At 36.1% G+C, this 19,202-nt stretch overlaps 1 long non-coding RNA gene across 3 annotated transcripts in view; it reads left to right on the forward strand.

Annotated features, from left to right (window-relative positions):
- Positions 1 to 19,202, forward strand: part of LOC127015785 (uncharacterized) — a 57,689-nt gene that overhangs the window by 18,978 nt on the left and 19,509 nt on the right. Inside the window, exons 1-3 of one of the 3 annotated variants that reach the window (XR_007766381.1) lie at positions 3,456 to 3,695; positions 5,946 to 6,113; positions 7,043 to 9,388. This is a non-coding gene — a long non-coding RNA (uncharacterized LOC127015785). Of the gene's footprint in view, positions 1 to 3,455; positions 3,696 to 5,945; positions 6,114 to 7,042; positions 9,389 to 19,202 lie in introns of those variants that run through there. The other 2 variants (XR_007766382.1, XR_007766380.1) reach the window with 2 other exon arrangements.

Raw genomic sequence — 19,202 nt, forward strand, 5'->3', positions numbered from 1 at the left:
GAGATGTGGCAAGAGATGCCTACTGGGAGAAAGCAATGATGTTCTCCACATAATTTATTCTCCCGTGTTTGAGTGTCGGTGTAGGGGTGAGTGGTCATAAGTTACAATGAGCAAAGTGCACAAATGTTTCAGTGAAATGTTGCTGGCTTTGATGTTCTACTGCATTTAGGTCTTATAACAGAATAATCTAGACTTAAATATTTATTGGCTTATTTTCAATTTCTGTTTCTAAAAAAAAAAAAAATGCAAACACAATTAAAAACATTTCTTCCTGTCAAAATATTCTTTAGAAGAAATAGTGGCTTGTTATCATATTAGTTTCCTTGGTTAAAAAGGGAACAGTCAATTTGGATTTTCAGGAATTAATGAACCACTTATTGCTCTTACAATTGTACATTTCTTTAAGAGTACAACATGAGGTAATCAACATCCCAATTTCTTAGCAAATAGAGTACTTAAAATAAGCAGAGGATGACATATCTCCTCTAATATCAGTGCTTCAAAAAGCTAAGATTTTTTTGCAAAGGAAAAAAATTATTATCAAGATTTACTGTACTTTTTTATATATAATATAAAGTCCCTTTGGCTATCGGGCCTTGTGTGTGTTGAGATACATCTCTTTTTGTAAAGTAATATGCTTGAAGTAATGCTTTATACTGTGAAGTACTCTTAGAAGAAATAGTTTATCATATTTTTTTAAATAGTAAGAAATTGAGCAATGAAACTTCTGTTCCCAATTCCCTACAAAACTTCTTTAAACCTCACAAGAAAGTAAAAAAACCTGCATGCAATGGGCATAACTTTATTTAAAAAAAAAAAAAAAAGACAACAAAGGAAAACCTGGCTAGAGTCTCTAAAGCAAGAGATCATCATCTCATTTTGAAAAGGAGACAATGTAATTTGGAGTTCATCTAACCAGGTGAAAAAAAGCTTTCATGAGATGTGATGACATTGGTCAGCAGCTTTCTCAGTGTTAGCATTGTAACTGACTGATAGGACCTTGTCTTCCAGACACCAAGTTACATTCTTAGTGCTGCACCATGCTATGCTGAAAATCTGTATTATCTGCAGTTCAGACACTCAGACTCAAAGCAACATTTATACCTTCATTTTTAGCCACCACAAATCAGGATAAATTCTTCCAGCTGTTGAAAGGGATCCTGAAGCAATTTTTATAGCCGAGCTCCAATCAGATAATGCTAATCTCTAAGGAGTACAATGATGCATTCACAGGAGAAAATATTAACGCAGTTCACCCCAGAGGTGACTGCATTTCAATTTGATAAATTGTTTATTATCATCATCATCTTATCTGTCAAGCTTTGAATGTATTTTGGGGACTTTGGAAAGAATGAATCTCTACAGACATGGTTCATTGCCATTTATAGCAATATGCCAAATGACATGTGCTCTATTAGACATAGTCAAAGAAGATTAATCTTCACATTTGGCAGGGGGGAAAAAAATCAAAACTTTTTTATTAATTGTTTTGACTTCATGGGCTTGTCACAATGGGACGGTTCTGGACCAGTAGTACAGCATGCCTGCAACAGTGGGAATGCCTCATCTTTTCAAGTGTAAGGTGCCTGAATCAGCTTCCGTTGACATCAGAGTAAATTAGTGAACTTGCATCCTCTTAAAATGACTGTAACAGCTTAATCAGCCTCAGAGTTTTGCTTTTGTGAAAATTTGATAATCATCCAAATTGAACCTTAAACTGAATGTTCTGTGCTGGCATTGGTGCACTTCAGAATTAACTGCACCTTTAATATGCAGAGTACTTCAAATACAACCAAGGCTGTGCAAAATTCTCAAGTCCTTAGAGATTATTTGAAAATGATACATGAAAAAATCTTTAACCTTGAAAGTGCTAAACTGACATTTGAATGTAATAAAGTGCCTTAACACTTGTCTCTTAACTTATTCAGTCTTTTTTTGTGTGTCTTTTTATGCATATACACTCACGAATATGTAAACCTAAACTTCATTTATTTTTGTCTGTTGTTATGAATTGGCATTTGTACTGCCCAAAAGGGATTTGTTTTAGAAGGTATAATATTAGTAATATACTTTCATCCCTCCAGTGAAGTATGCTGCCTGAGCATCTATAAGAAATAAGATTGTGTCAGTTGCTTTACCAAAAGTGTTGGTTGAACTAAATTAATTTCAAAATGAGACTTTAAACCAGAAGCTATATACGCAAAACATATTCAACATTTCAAGGCCAGATGTCTTCTGCAGTTTTTCCAAATGTCCATTCTCTAATGTAACTGAGTTTGGAACTTTAGCCTATAATTGAGACAGAAGCTTAAACCTGTGCTACATACATGTCATTAATCAACTTATGTTGCATCAGTTGCTGATTCAGTTTTGAACTGTTCTAAATGTAGTTTGTACCAGAGCGCTGTTTTCTCTGACTTTGCTTTAGGTAGTATGTGGAAAATGGCTGCCCTACACTTAAGGACAGGTACAGACGACACAGTAATGCTCAGTCCTCATTCCCTGACGAACCTGGAAAAGGAGGACTACAGGGAGGTGCACAGAAACTTGCTGCTTTTCCACATGTCTGGATTTTCTGCTGTAGGAAACTAAAGTACACATTCATATCTTATCCTGGCATGCAGCTGGGCTGTGGTCAGGGTATGTGCTCCAGCATACTTCTTTTACAAGAGCAATCAAATTGTTTGACAGGCCTTAAAAATAATGTTTGAGGCTTATTTCTGAATATTTCTGTCACACATAAAAAAATTAAGCCTTTGAATATATAGCAGCTATTTCAATAAACATTAAAACAAAACTGTAACATTCTGTTTTATTTAAACAGCAAAACCACCATGTCTCACGAGGGACTCTAACATTGGCCATTTCCTCACAGTTCCAGGACAAATGAAAGAAAGAATATATGTCACGTTCTTTCCCTTGAAACTGTACTTCTACTGCTTGCTTTCCTAGTGCTCTCATCTGAGCTGTTAAATTGTTGTTTTAAAGAAGTGATTCCAGCTTACTTAATATAAAAGTTGGCAGATATGGGGGGAACTTCATAAAGCTTCTCTCTCCCAGATTTTTCAAGGAATTCAGATCAGTATCCTTGTCTTAAGCAGGGTTGAGAATAAACTATAGAAAGTGATGATATTTCATTTTTCACAAGCTTTTCATATTTTTTCTGAACTTTACAGTGGCCTTTGTTTCATATTTGGCAATGATGCGTTATTACCCCCCCCTATAAAAAGTAATGAATAGGTTCCTTACATATGTCGGATGGTAGTGTTAGGGTATAATGAAAGGTATCTGGAGTTAAGGCCTTTCTCATATATAGTAACCAACTTCTTGGCAGGTAGAAGAGCTGTTGTGTATGCAACAGAGGTATAGAGCCTTTTTCTGGAAGAGTTTTGTTCTTCTAGAATCTGTTTATCTATTGTGTTCATATTTTACACTGATTAAGGCAAGACCCTAAACATCAAAGTAGCAGTGATCACACTCACATAAAGACAGACGATGAGAGAAAGCAACAGCAGTGAAAAACCAGCAGCGGGGTGAAAGGATGTAAAAGTCTGCAAGAAGAATGCAGGAGGTACAGTGCTGCAGGCTGGCACTTCCAGACAGAGCCAAGTTCACTTGTGGAAAATGACAGTGATATGAAAACCCCTGGGTGCTCACAGAGCCTGCTTTCACAGTTTGCAGTAACAAGGAGAAGTGTGAGTTAATGCAAATCTGTTCCAACAAACCTAATGGAAACAATTGCAGTTGCATCTTTTTGTCTGCTGGGAAATATTAAGGAAGATTACCAGTCTCAGGAGAGTAAAGTTCATAGTCACCAATTCCATAGGTTGTCCCAGGAATTCTCATTCTGCCTCAAATCAGCTGAGTACATTCCGCTGCATTTTTTTTAAACTCGCACAAGAGGCCAAATTTTAGAGCTACAGCGAGGCTTATGCTGCCTGCAGTATCGCCTTTAAAATTTTAAATAGTGTTGCAGAAATTGACTTATTCCCGGATTTAGTCTGTGTCTTACAAGTTAAGATTTTATGTTACTTAACCTGTGTGACTAGGGGCAAAGGAAAAGAGGTATGATGCCTTCAATATTACTAAGATTCTAGAGTGAATTTAGCACACGGGTTAACTCCCATGAGTGGTTTTAGGGTAGAATTGGCCCTGTGCTCTTTTTTTGAGGGCATCTGTAAGTAGAGAGGCCAGAGTTGTTACAAGTCTCGCATTTACTAGCACACACTGCTTGTCTACTGGGTTTGTACTTTTAAAAGTATTTTTTCTTCTTTTGTGCAGTGTAAACACACAATCTTTATGGAATGTCTTAAAAGCAGTGACACTAGATCTTTTGCACATTTAGCTGATCAACATCCACTGTCCGTAAGTCTAGATTTGGCCCTTGGCTTTATTGCAGCATGAAACCCTGTAGTCTTGAAGTACTTGGCTAGTCACTAGAGGGCGATAACATATGGTGAAAACAGATTACACCAAGCTCTGAGCATTTCAATGCCCTGACGTTCTGAAACGTCACAGGGACGTGAAGCGTGACTATGTATTGTTACTAGAAAGTGTTGCATTTGAGGGTTTAGATTTCAATTTTAAACCCGTGAATGAAAGATAAATTGTATCTGATACCACCATCCTCAACAGTAGCCTAGTATCTTCCATTGATCGCCTAAAGTCAGTTTTCCTGTATATTTTCATTTGATGGCTATTTTAGTTATTTTCTTAAAGTTAATTCCAAGGAATATCCTACCAGCATTTTCAAGATATGAAATTGAAAAGGAATAATAATTCCTGCTCCTGACTATTGCTGTTTCATTCACTGACATCCTAGAATAACCACAGCTAGTCTAATCAAATGCTGCTTGACCTGCAAACTTAGCATTTAGCCCCACATGTGGCAAGAGCTGAAAAACAAATGTCAGAATTTCACATCTATTCGCTGATATTTTTAATTTTTTTTTTTTAAGGAACTGACTCTAAAAGGAGTTAATTATATTCTGAAGATAATTTGAGTTAGTATTTAGAAGAAATATCACATGCTTTGGTGTTCTAGGGCTATTTTGACTTTGAGGAAACAGTAATTTTTGTTTTGGAAACCACAGGAGTTGCTTTTGGCCTGAGAAATAATTAGCCTTTCTGTCACTGAGAAAAGTAGCTGATTAGATCTCAGATAAGAAATGCAATGTGTGCTTAATAATCTGAAAAAAGAACATATTGGAGGCCAAATGTTTGTGTAAAATAGAATATACTTGTTTGTATAAAGTAAACCCTCCTGTTTCCCATAAATGCAGACAGCTATGGGTGTGGGTTTAATTCCCCTCCACCTCCAGGCTCTAACCCCTGAAAATATTATTATATGCAAAGCTTTCCTGAACAAACCTAATATAAAATGATATACTGAATTAATAAATGGAAATTTGAAACAAAACAGATAGAAGTTTAGTGGAGGTCCGCTATATTTAAAATACAATCAACTTTATTGTGAAGATACCTGATTATTTTTTTCAGTTTCCCAGAAATCAAATTGCCTTTGAAATAATCTTTGAATATTAATTTTGTCCATCCAAACATTAATATCTACTTCTGCTCTGGTATCTGGAATGCCATAAGAATGGTTTTTATCAACACCACAGCTCAAGGTCATGAGCAGGATGGAAACAGTAACTGGAAACCAAGAACCAAACCTTGACTACACATGGTCTTAAAGTCTTGATACAGGGGAGGTATTGTTAATCAAAGTTCCTTGGCCATATTTCATTCAAGAACTGAAATATTTTGCAGGCTACTGATCAGAATTTTAAATGCACAGTGTGCTTTTATTTTTAGTCTACTTCCTTTGCTAGACTAAAACACAGCTGAACAAAAAAAGTTGAACTATATAGTAATATAATACTTAAATACAAAGAAAAGACCTGGAGTTATAGTCATGATTGTTGAACCTTAATTCCTTTTAGCTAATCGAGGTGACATGTGCAAGTACAGTGCTATCTGAGAAGATATTCTGGATGTAATTTGCAAACATCTGTGGGACATTTGGTACTGTTCCTGTACAACTGCGATGTTGGATTCGGAGGCTTATATGAAGACTTGACGCTGATTCAATGGCTGCTGACACCAAATAGGTACACGAGTTTGCTATGCTATTTTATATGATCTACGTAAGATCCACTCTGTATCATGAGGGGAGTGCTGCATTATTAATATGGGGCTTACAAAAATATAATTGTAAAGAAATAGCTGATGTTTGATTCATTAAGGCTATACACTTTACAAGAAAGACAACATTTAAAGTGACTATTTAATCACTGTCATGCATCACTGAAAGAACCCTCCGTTATGTGTGTTTGAACAAATGAGCTCTAAATGAGAATATTCCTCAGTAGAGCAAAAGAAGGTATTAAGACCTCGGTTAGCTGACATGCATTTTCTTAAAAATATTGTACTGTTCCTCAAACTGATGTTAAGGCGTGGCTGCAATTTTCAGCACTCTAGGCATGTTATTTTGAGGTAGCTCCTTTTTTGTCATCTAGAAAGAATTGTACCTCTAAGATGATATGGTACCTGAGCTCTAGCTATCGCCAGGGGAGTGTTAAAAGGAGACAATCTGCTGAATGTAGTAAACTACCCTCCTGAATGTCTTACCTACAAAAGGGGAAAAACTCGGTGGATATAAAAAGTGAGCAATCAAAAAAGGAAGAAATATATAGTCCCAAAATACTAATTCCTGACCTTCCAAATACCCTGTAGCGTGTGCAAAAAGGAGTTTTGAAGAAAAGACGACTAAGTTACAGTAATAAAGGGTAAGAGACAGTCACCTAGAAAACGGTAGCCTTTTCTACCATGACACCTCTGTCAACACGAGAGATCTGTAGCAACAGTGGGAAGAAGTTTGAAACACAAACTTCTCCGTATGGAAAAAATGCACCTGTTTACAATGTCTGTGTCTTCACCGCTGCATTTTTAGGAAAAGAGTTAAAAGTCAGACATCTAAGCCTTGCTCATGTAGTTGCCTGCAGGGAATTTCCTGAGTACCTTTCTCCTTTCTGTTCAGGACAGGATTTTCAAGGAAGAGAGCTGTCAACTTTCCTCTTTACCTGGGTCACTGAGGAATTATCCGCCACCTTCTATTCCGTCCATACTGCTCCATGCCCTATGGGAACGCTGAGAAAAGGAGCTATATTCCCATTTCACTGGTACAGTATTTTATTCCTACCTTTTTAAAGGGGCTTTAAATGTAATGAATCCTGAAAATGATGTCAGCAAGACTTGTGGGAAGGTTGCTAAAGCTTTGGACTTTCACTCCCTGCCTAAGAGACACCATGCTGAGTGGGCAGATTGATATGTTTATATTTGTCATAAACAGTGCATTAAGATAGAAGGTGATCTCATCTCTGAATATTTTTATAGCTATTCAGTATTACTGGTATTTAATTCTTTATCACAGGGAGATTTATTAGCAGTTTCTTGTTGCCAGGACAACAGAAACAGTCTGTAGAATACAGAATTTGGGAGGCTGGTTACACTTTGCCTCTTTGGTTTCATGTAAGAGAGAATGAAATGCATACCCACTTGGAATATGCATTATTCCAACTACACAGGACTGTTATCTTGTACTGTAAATTACCAAAGCTCTTTGCCTGTGTGATTTCTTATAAGCTGGAACCCTAAATTATGTGCATTCTTGTTGCTACTTCATAGTAGGCTCAGTTTCTGGCAGATAAATATTTTGCCTGTCTCAGAAGACAATTTTGAAAGTTGTTTGTCCCCTGCTCTTTTTATTCTATTATGTTATGTTTGTTGGAAATGGCTTTTCACTCCCTGATGATTGTTTGTCACATAAGTCATAACAAGAGATTTGGATGAAAATGGCAGAATGAGAAAAGCTGCATTTCAATAGCTTTTTGTAGTATTGTACAAAACTGGCCTGCCACCTCTTCCTGATTTATAGTAAGGCTGGTTCAGTATAAACTGATTTGAAGAAGTTTTGAAAGTCTCTGAATTTTAAATTTTTCTGATGAATGTATACGTGATGTGTTTCGAACTGTAATCCAGCTCCTGGTGAAGTCTATGGCAATGCTGCCATCAATTCCTACGGCACAGAAGTGGACTTATAATGAGCTATTTAACATTTCACTTATCTAAATTGTCACAGCTTGAAAGGTGTAGTAAAAGACTGGTGGGGTTTTGGAGTCACTGAAGGGCCTGTAAATGTAATCAAAGAGACTAAATTGTGTGTGAGAAGTTGTTTCATCTCAATCTCTTTCATCTATGGAAACCTGATAGAATTTGTTTAGTAGATTCTGGCATACAAAAGTGCATAGTCAAATGCAGTATTAAGAATGGCTCTTCAGAACAAAAACAGACAGATGAATAGTTTTACAGTTAAGCAGCTATCATTTTAGTAGTTTTAAGTTCTTCATGTTCTGTCATAAAACTTCTGAAGAGAAAGTCTTGTTTGTAAACCATATCTAACTTGGTTTTCTTATCTGGACAATAATAGACCCATATCTCTCTCTCTTGGAAAAGATCTGAAAATACATGCTCTAATATTTATGGAGTGTTTCAAAAGAGTGATGATAAATAAGATAGAGCATGAAAGCTATATAACTGGTGTGTTTAATATAAAAATTTGTTTCATATCTCTGATCTTAATGCGTTGTTCAGAATTACATAGAATTACATAAAAACTGATCTCAAATGGAAGAGGTTTTTTTCTTTTTTTTTTTGCAGGAGTTTCAGTTTCTAAAATTCAGTTTGGCTAAATACATCCAAAGAGATACTAGTTCAAATGAACAAATAAATGAATTTTCTTTTAAAAAATAATAAAATCTTAACAAAATATGGAACAAATTGTAGTAGTTATGTTAGGTACATGTGCTAGCAGAGTAAATGAGGTATGAAACAAGTGTGACTTCATCTTCTTTTGAAAAGACTTAATTTAAGAGACTTTAATGATAAAAGAACCAATGTATATATTGTATATGTTACCACAAACTGTCAGCAAGTGATCTGCAGCAAGGTGGGAAGAGTTGCAGCATACCTGATGCAGAACTGATCTTGTAATTGCCAGAAGTTGTAAGCAAAAAAATAGCTTTGAGTTCACAGGTAAACTTATGTAATGTTTTTCCTTGAATTCTGGGATTCTGAAAATCAGTTCAGAACCAGTACAACAGTAATAATCAAAGCTTGACTAGATCACAGCATGTCTCTTCAACCCCAGTGAACTGAATTGTGGAGGACTTAAAGTTTTATAGGCTGGTGCTGCTACAGAATTTCATTTTTTATTATTAATAATGAATGAGATGTCAATGAATGAATCATCCAGAATATTATTCAGCATCTTCAGGCTTTGCCATATCTTCCCTTCTGTTACTGAGTATAAATGTGTTGAGCACAATTGTCTGTGTTGAGTTAAAACATCTGTCGTGTTTGTAAAATAATGGATAAATCATCTCTCTCCCCCTTTTTTCCTTTGTCCCAAGATACCAGCCTAAGTTTCTTTGATAGTTTATTTCCCTTTACTCAGACATGGTGTTGCACAGTTATTCTAGCACCAGTTCTCTTGGAAGATAGACTACCTCTCTTCTCACCATCTTGCCCACTGTTAATTTAAAATGTTGATTGACAAAATTCAATTCTTAAATTAGGGTTGCCTTGCATAGAAAATATTTCCTAGGAAGACTCTGCCATGGAAAAGTTAAAATTCTAGGAGTACCTGTATGGTTTAGAGGCACTATTTTTATTTTGTTTTTGTTTTGTTTAGCCTTGATGATTTGTTTGCAAAATGAACGAGCACATGGAATGAGAATTTTAAAATACAAATCATATATTTATGCCTGTAGTAATGGGTACTGAACAAGAGCTGTTTATTCACCTTACCACGTGACATCAGTCCTATGAGCTAAATTCCTGTATCCAAACAAACTGAAAAGGAGGAAGAAAAGATATTTTTCCTGAATGCCTAATCTTTCCATTTTCCACCAGCCCTAATAAAGGCTAACTGTAGTTTCAATGGAGAAAACTGTTCTGAAAAATCATGAATATATTTTTCTATTATTCATATTTTTTTTTCATATGTGAAAGAACAGCCAATGCTTCTGGAGACCATTCAGAGTAAACTATTTGATAGGAAATTGATTGATGTAGGAAATAATCTAGAAAGGCAGTAACTTTAGCTTTTAAGTGCTCATGAAGCTACACAGGGAAGTAATTAATAAGAATTAGACTTTAAGATAAATGACTGAGAAATTGTAAGATCATGGAAGAGTGTAAATCAGAATCTGGTAACATACTGTATGAGAAAGGTAGGAAGGAAACTATTCATCAGGTTGAAAAGTTTGAACGTCATAGTGATTTATGAAACAGATAAAGGGTAAGCAAGAGGAAACATGGGTCTCAAATTTAGGACAGTAAGCTAAAGGAAAATTGACATTGATTCCTTAAGAGGCTGGAATCCCTAAGGTTGTCCTTAAGGTAACACTTTCCTGATTTCTTGTCACTGGGTGAAATAAATGCCAAAAAACAAACCACCGAACCCCAAAAGGGGAGACTGTTAACATCATCAGTGTATTCTGACCTTGTGTTCTTAATGGCAGTATTCAGGTGCATCTGGGCATAGAATATGACTTACAAAGTTACTTACAAGTAGTGTTTTCTTACAACTGGAGTCATACAGCGGTTCTAAGTCCGGTGGGTGAAACTTAGTCTGAATTTGAGTGACTGCAATGCTGTTTTAACAGGAATGGCTAGGCCAAAGCCCAAGCAGTTGGGTTAACCTTAAGGTTTGGAAAAATTAGATGTACACTCCTATGGACACTTCATTCTGCATAGTGACAAAGCCACGAACAACTAAGAAAAGCATTTTTTTGCCAGAGATAAGTTTTGGATTTACCTATGTGCCTATGTTCTTAAAGTAACGAGTAAGCATATTGGAGGCTCCCCTGATACATGTAACTGTAAAATCAAGGAAGGCAGAACTCTATTGCAGAGATGAAGAAAGGTAATTATGGCAATTTGGGGACCAACTCCTTCAGGATGATTTCAACAATGTTGAACTGAGCAAATGCAACAATAAAAATATAATGAGGAAAATTACACTTTTTTACAATGTTCGTATTCATACACATATATGTGTGTAAATATACATGTAAGTGTATGTATATATCTCCCAGCCCCTGGACACTTGCATGTGTATTTATACACATATTTCCCAGCTCCTGGTTGCATGGTAATGCTACTCAAAATATCTTCTAACATATCAACAAAGTTACAGATGTAGTCTATCAGTGACTCTCATGGGTTATTTAATCTGTTTTACCAGACCAAAATCATGTGAGTGTTCTGCTGAGAAAAAAAATCAAGTGCATCTTAAAACTTGCATTTCCAATTGCTAATCAAAATTGTAGTCTGTTCCAAAGCCTCTTGAAGTGAATGCAATTTTTTTTCCCCAAACTTACTTTGGATCTGGCCCACAAGGATTCTACAGCATGGCATGATATATCAATTTGTGCAAACAGGGAGAGGGAAGGTGACATAAACCTGCCTCTGACTCATGGGATTTTGACCTTTGGAAATAATATGTAATGTTAATAACCTGATGCAGGACAACATGTGGTAAAAAAGAAAAATGATTTATTGTTTTGCAGAGTAAAAGTATGCTCACTGCCAGTTCATAAGTTTGCAAATAAGTTATATTTTGTGCTAACACTGATTTTAAAAAAAACAACAAACATATTGTCACCATGTCTGTATAAGCAAATTGATTCCTTATAGCAGTTTCCAGTTTAAGATACACTTTCCCTAGCTGAAGCTTGCAGTATTTGCAGACTGTCTGACTTCTAGCCACTCTACTGTTAAGAATGATTTGACTTTTAAATTTTGTCTAATGACTAATACTCAAATTTACTGTGTCCTTTCAATTTTAGTAAGAAATGATCACTTCTGTTGAACTAAATGTAGTAATATCAAGAGACTGATTATATAAAAAGCAGCTGAGAACCTAGTCTTCCAAAATAAGTTTTGTGTGTACACACACATTTGTGTATTGTGTGTATACGTATGTATTGTATATGATAATATAACTGTTCATATGTGTTCTATTTTAAACTAATGCTGTCAGTATTTTCCTACTGTTTATTTTTGTATGCAGCAAAGTTTGTTCCTAGTGATCAACCACTATGCTAACTAAAACTGGTTATCTAATAAAAGTGACCTCAGAAATTTGAAGTAAAATTTTTCTTCAGAATATTTAGGAATACTTTGATCTTAATAAAAGAGAAGTCTTTCCCTGTAATAAATGTTCCACATTGATAATCAGTATAGTGGAAGGAAGAAATGTATGTCACTAGAAGTTTAGTGGTTTTTTTATTTGCTTTTTTGTGGTGTTTGTGGTTGTGTGTTTTGTTTTGGGGCTTTTTTTCTTTTTTTTAAAAGCTCAGGGGAAAAACCCAAGTGATGCAAAGGCAATCACTCACCACCTCCCACAAACAGACTGATGCCCAGCCAGTCTCTGAGCAATGGCTACTTTGGAAGACAAAACCCCAATTTTTATTGTTGAACATGATATTATATGGCATGAAATATCCCTTTGGCCAGTTTGAGCCAGCTGTGTCCCCTCCCAACTTCTTGCCCACTCCCAGCCTACTTGATGGCAGGGACAGAGTAAGGAACTGAGAAAGCCTTGAGCTGTGCAAGCATGGTTCAGCAATAGCCGAACGTTGGTGTTACCAACACTGTTTTAGTCACAAATCCAAAGCACAGCACCACATGGGCTCCTATGAAGAAAATTAACTCCGTCCCAGCCAGACCCAGTACAGCTCTCTTCTATTCTTATCCACTGTGGACATGTATAATGATGATTTCTTCTTAGCAGCATTTCCTTATTAATTATTTCCTCTTGAATAGTTTTTCTGTTCCCAAATTTGTTTTGGATGTTGTCTTTATCTCTGAATGATTTTGTTGCTTGTAAAATTCATTCCCAGACTGACCAGAATAATGGTCCATCTGAATGCATACAAAAACCCACCAACATACTTATGGTGTTTCCACCAACTGTGCATGCTTCCAGTCTTTGCTGTCTTCATTGACATTGAACTTGACACTCTTCTAACTCGGTTGTCTACACTGAAGCCTTGTTTTGTTTTTTTTTTCCTGAGTTTGATGTAGTACATTTAAATTCAAGCAGTATGACTCAGTAGTTCATATTACTTTGTTTAATATGCATTACCTTGTGTTTGTCAAATCTGTATTTCATCTCCTACCTTTTCCTTCTTGCCTACATTTTCATGTTGAACTCGGACTATTTGTAGAAAGTGGATGCATAAATGATATGAAAACAGATGAAGTAACTGATTTTAAATGTGAGAATATTCACTCTATTTAGAGAATGATCAGTGAACTAATTAGGATCTCTTCAGGAATGTCTACTGTGGTAGACTAATAGTGTAATGATCTTCTGTGGATTCTATTGTACTGCTACTTTGTGCAACTGGTAGGGCCAACAGCACCTGTATTTTATGTTCTTATAAGCATATATCAAAATAAGCCAATTTTGCACTGAGAATGGTGTTTCCTAGAAAGTCTTTACCTGCATTTTGTAAACGTAACTGTCCTACGTAGAACTGGTGGAGTGATGACATGAAAATCTGTTTACAGCTATGACCTGGTTTTCCACGTAGGGCTGCTTTCACGGGCATCTGGGTAATTGTATTGAAGAAGCAGTACCTTGGTTTCCCCCTGCCAGGCTGACTCTAGCTCAGTGTTGTCTGGGTTGGGAACTGAAGGACAATGCTGCAGCTCCTCCCTAGGAAGCTAGGAATTGGTATAAAATATGGACTCTTGCACAAGAATGTGGGAGACGTATATCCAGGACATAGGGAAGTCCTCAATGTATTTATTCATACTGACTCTGTATGGGAGTTTTCCACTACTAATCCTTGTTTACAGAGCCTGCAGAGTTACAATCCCAGATTTGGTTAAGCAGTAGCTAGAAGAATTGTTGAAGTATTATGAATTTGTATTTCCCCATCTTTAAATGCCTTTATTTAGGATAATGTCTTACTGCATCTATACAGAACAAAACAACGTAGTAAAAGACTCCAGGTTTACCTTTGAAAGCTCCTCCTTCTGAAGACTTTGCTTTATGCTTGTAAGGTGTGCCCTACATATGGAATAGCCTATTAAAGTTTCTGCTAATGCGTTTTCTCCTGCAATTTTTCTTAGGGTTGATAAAAGTCTATACAGGTTTTAGTGCTGGTATATTATATTACAGCTCTAGGTATTTGAAAACTCTTACCATTGATTTTCCATAGGTTATTCATTTGTCTGGAGGGAAAACACTCCACTTTTACTCCAATTGCTCATAGTGTTCCCCCCCCAAGAAATTAATTTTTTTCCTTTCTTCACCTACATCTGCTTACTATTGATATATCATACCAACTCCTGATTGAAGAAAAACTCTGTATATACCAGCTTAAACTTAAGCACGTACTGAAAGCCAAAAGGTATTGAAGCATGTGTTTAGAGCTAACTCTGAACTTGCCTGATTCAGCAAGTTCTTAAATAGTAATATTCTCATGTTGCTGGTCAGAGGTCAGATCACTTTTATGTACAAGTCCTCTGTCATTTTCAGTTACAAAGTTTGCTGATACAAAAGGACTTAGTATTCATAGACTATATATGAACAACTCTGCCTTAGGTGCTTTTGATATTCTGGATTTTATGCTATAGTATATTTGGTGCCCTGTCATAGCAGTAACCTCAAAGAAACAACACACATCTTGAATTACAGTGTTTTCTTTTCTCAGTTATTCACTGTATCTTCATCCAAAATCTCACTCCGGTTTTGATCATCTGTAGCTCTTTCTATGACACAAAAAGGTGAAATAAACACTTATCATTAAGCAGCAGTCACTGTTATGAAACACTCTCAATTATAAATTGACTGTGTCCAGAGTAATGTATGACGACAATTCTGTGCTGATGTTGCAAAGGAAAATCCTGTTGAGGATCCTGTTGGCTTCCACAGCATTGTCTTGGATGTAAATTCAGCTGTCTATTATGAGGATGTAGAGAGACCTGGGGATGGTTTATGTTTGCTTTGCTTTCCGTTTTAGTGATTTACAGCGTACTAACCTCATGCATACATCAGGGAAGTGGTGTTCCATATTTAGTTTCAAAAATGCAAGAGATTATGTAAGATGGAGGGACCAAGATAACATGGTCACAAAGTCTGGATGGAAGAAATTCTGTTGTATGGGGAGTGAGTATGGTTAGTTGCTGGATGGTGCTAATTACAGAGATTGAATTTGTTGTGTGATTAAGACACTGCTGTTTCAAGACTGTTTAGCAGGTCAGAAACTTCATTTTTCTCCTTCAATAGGATAGAAAGGGTGATGTGCAGCTGTGGTCAAGTTATACGAAGTGGGAATACATTACGCTTCCATGGCCAGAGATAATGCTAAGAGTGGCAAAAGTCCCTTAAATGTTCTTTCTCACTTGCTGCTCCAAGCCCTATATGCTGGGTAAATTCACATCTGAGATGCTGCAGGCCAGATGTGGCCCATCAAGTATTTTACGTAGTATTACAAGTAAATTTTCTTTCCAGCCTCCCACATGTGGAAGGCAGTACTGTTGCAAATTCAATTGCAGATGATGTAGCGGACTTGCTCCTTGCAAGTAGTCACTCTGATGACATCTGGTCATCACTGCAACTTCTGGAGGAAAAAAACACCCCAAATCCCCTGCATCACACCTCTGAAGATCACAGAATAAAAAGGCAGATGATTTCTGAAAGATAAAAGAGAGTTTGATGCAGAATATTATCTGAGGCCTTTTTCAGACTGCCTATAAACCAAGTCTGTTTAACTGATGTGGTTGAAGTTGTCTCAGCATTAGTCACAGAGAGCCTGGACTCTGGGTGTGTTCAGAGCACGCATTTTTGCACATGCATAATATTTTTTCCTTCGTATACCAGAAAATGGAACTGGAAATTTGGCTATTATTTTGCAAATAAGTGTGCTGGAAAGATGAATACAACCCAATTACAAATATGCCATTCTTAAGTTGGTTCTTGTTTGAAGGCTTTGCCAGCTCTGTAATTGCTCTCAGACTAATCAATTATACAAATTTTCTTTTTACAAATTAGAGCAAACTGCTAACCCAATTTCCTGATTATTGTCCTTTTATGTTTTCGTAAAGCTTTTAGATTAATTAATTCTTAGATGAACATAATTTTACAAGCACAGCGGATGCTTTCTGGAAAGCAGTCATTTATCATTGTATTGTATGACCTCAATCATATCTTGTGTCTTAAAAATATGCTTTTATATTAATCAATAATTAACATTACCTTGTACTGTGTCCTACATTTAAGAAGTTATCCTTGTTACTTACTTTTTGTTTGTAAAAGGCAAATAAAATACCTATGAACTTCTCACCGTACCTTCCTCCAAAGCTGTTGAATGTCAGAAATAGATGATGGAAAGTTAAAGATATCATCTCTGATTATTTAGCTGTGTGGGAGATGGTGTTTGAGGCAAAATGTTTTTCCTATATCAGCGTCAATACCTACGGATCATGCTATGCAATGCACCAGACTGCAAATCTTAGTGACAGACCACCTATGTAGGGTGGTTTGCGTGCTTCTCCCAAGCCTTAACGAGTTCAGCATTCAAACCCAGTTCAGTCATCAGCCTGCAAACTGATTATTTATCTTTAGCATTATGGCTGCAAATGTTGGATTGTTCTGGAAGCAAAAGAAATACATAAGTAAGGTCTTTTGAAAACTTATATAGATGTATGGGTATGTATGCATGTCTGTGTATTGTTTGTCTGTCTGTCTGGGCTTGGTAGGCAATCTACTGGCAGGCTGTTTCTCACTGTGTGTGACCTTGAGAAAGTCTCTTAAGATATCTCCTCTCAGCTTCCTTAATTTTTAATAGAGATACTGATACTTGCCTGCCTTACATTATGTATAAGTTGCATCTTCCTTTGCAATGTATTTTAAGACTTCTGGATGAATAGGTTTAATTGAAAAGAAAAACAACTAACCTCTTCTATCTTCCATCCTGACTGAAATCCTCTGGACTTCAGATAAAGCTGAAATATAATAGAATAATACAGAACTAGAAGCACAGACCACTTATTTGTGCTATGTTGCCAGATTTGTGTTTGCTTAAAAGTCACAAAAGAACCTTGCATGTGTGCCCCTAGTTACAAAGACAATGGACAATTTTTCTGTGGTGTATTTTTTTAATTTTTTTTTTTAAAAATTATTATAGAATCTAGTTTCTCAAAAACAGTTGATGGAAAAAGCTTGATTTAAAAAAATTAATTCACTTGCAAAAAAAATTCTAAGAAATTTGTGTGAAATATCTCCTAGTGACATGGCTTGGTTTTAATTCAAAATGAACGTGTGGAATTTTGGTCACTTTATTCTACGAAGGCTGAGCTATTTAAATGGTTAACTGGAGTGAAAGAAGTTTGTGTTTCAGCTCTGCAGCCTTGATCACCCTGCTAAGATGTTCCCTATAGTCAAATGTAACTGTAGGTTAGGTACAGTGGGAGTGGTTGGTTTCTGAAAGATTTTCATGGAAAACAGTTGCTGTCTGCAGAAAAAGTAACTTTTTAAAGTTTGTATTGCACATGTTGGTAATTCACAGGTTCCCAGATAAACAAAAGCTTGCTAGCTGAAGTGTATTTTATTCTGATATAACTTCCATGTGTCTTATAAAAATGGTATTAGTTGTGAATATTCTTGCTATCTTCGATGGAACAAGCTCCCCTCAGTGGATTTCTTCTCATGTGAAATTCGGCAACCATGAACTCGCATGCATGTTATTGTATGACCCTTCAAGAAGAGGACATTATGATGTTTGGACAGAGGGTTTCATGAAAGTGACATCAAGAAGCGTGAAACATTACTACCATTATAATGAGGCAATATGATGTCACTTCCAGAACTGGAATTTTAGGTTTGAATGACCTGTGTTAGTATTTAGCTAAAATAATTAGATTTTATTTGATAGATTAAAGAAAAATGTTTACTATGGATATGAACTCAGCTCTTCTAGCATCTTTACTGTAGTAGTACACTTTTGTGAACACGTAATTAAACTGAGAAGACCAATTCAAGTGTTTAAAACAATAAAAACACTACCCAGACTTTTTGATCAAGTGACAAGCATAGCTATCTTCAAGCTAGTGACCAAATTTGTTTTAAAAAAGTGAAAACATTTCCCATGATTGTTAATCTGGGCTAGGATATGAAAGGGTATCTTGAGAGCTCACAACTTCAGGATAGAAACTAAGATACAGTGCTATTGGATGGATGCTGGTGTGAGGAAAAAAAACAAGCTTTGCTTGTTTGAACTTCTTACTACTGTCTTGATATGATTGTATTATATTGCCCTTCTGAAACTGGACTACTTTTTCAATGGTTGAAAAATCCTCTATGGAATTAATTAAGGTCTGTTCTTTTAGAAAACAAATTTGTTAGGACAGAAGAGAATTTATTGGAATTAATCCAGGGGGCTTTTCCTGAACTAGGCCTTACATGTGTGCCACTGTGGTATGTGCTATGTAATCCCTCCTTAGGTTCACTAATACGGATTCAGTACTCATCAGCCTTAATTCTAAACTGTATTTTAATCTTAGCAGCGTTGTAAAAATTCCCATGAGATTTGTGAATGTGTTTCAAGCTGCAATCAATCTGAATCACGAAGTGGAACTACAAAGATTTGTTCTTGCTTCTTGACCCACATTGTTGCACATAATAAAATAATTCCAATTATATTTCACAGATTATATTTTAATTGCAGTAAATGAAAATGCATGTAGTCAGGGAATAGCTCCAGAAAGCTGCAAGTATTCTTGGTTTTGGCATTTTAGCTCCTCTTTGCCATTGAAGATACCAGACCATTTTGGAGGAGACAGTGAAGAGGAGTGAAAGAGAAATAAGTTACTACAGAAACCATAGACTGAAAAACAACCTGCTGCTTCCCCCTTTTATTACATTTTTTCCTGCAACATATACTGTTTGGGAAGTTATGTGAGTGGAAACATGAAGTATGAATCCTCTCTCCATGTCCGTCAGTTCTGTCTCATAATTCTCTTGGCTTGGAGTATTCTTTCCTCTTAGATAATAGTATTTATATTGCCAAACAGCGCAAGTTGCCATTTTATCTCAGGCATGGCTGAACTCCCTTATTTGT

Source organism: Gymnogyps californianus, chromosome 4, assembly GCF_018139145.2.
Source record: "Gymnogyps californianus isolate 813 chromosome 4, ASM1813914v2, whole genome shotgun sequence".
NCBI classification, from domain to species: domain Eukaryota; kingdom Metazoa; phylum Chordata; class Aves; order Accipitriformes; family Cathartidae; genus Gymnogyps; species Gymnogyps californianus.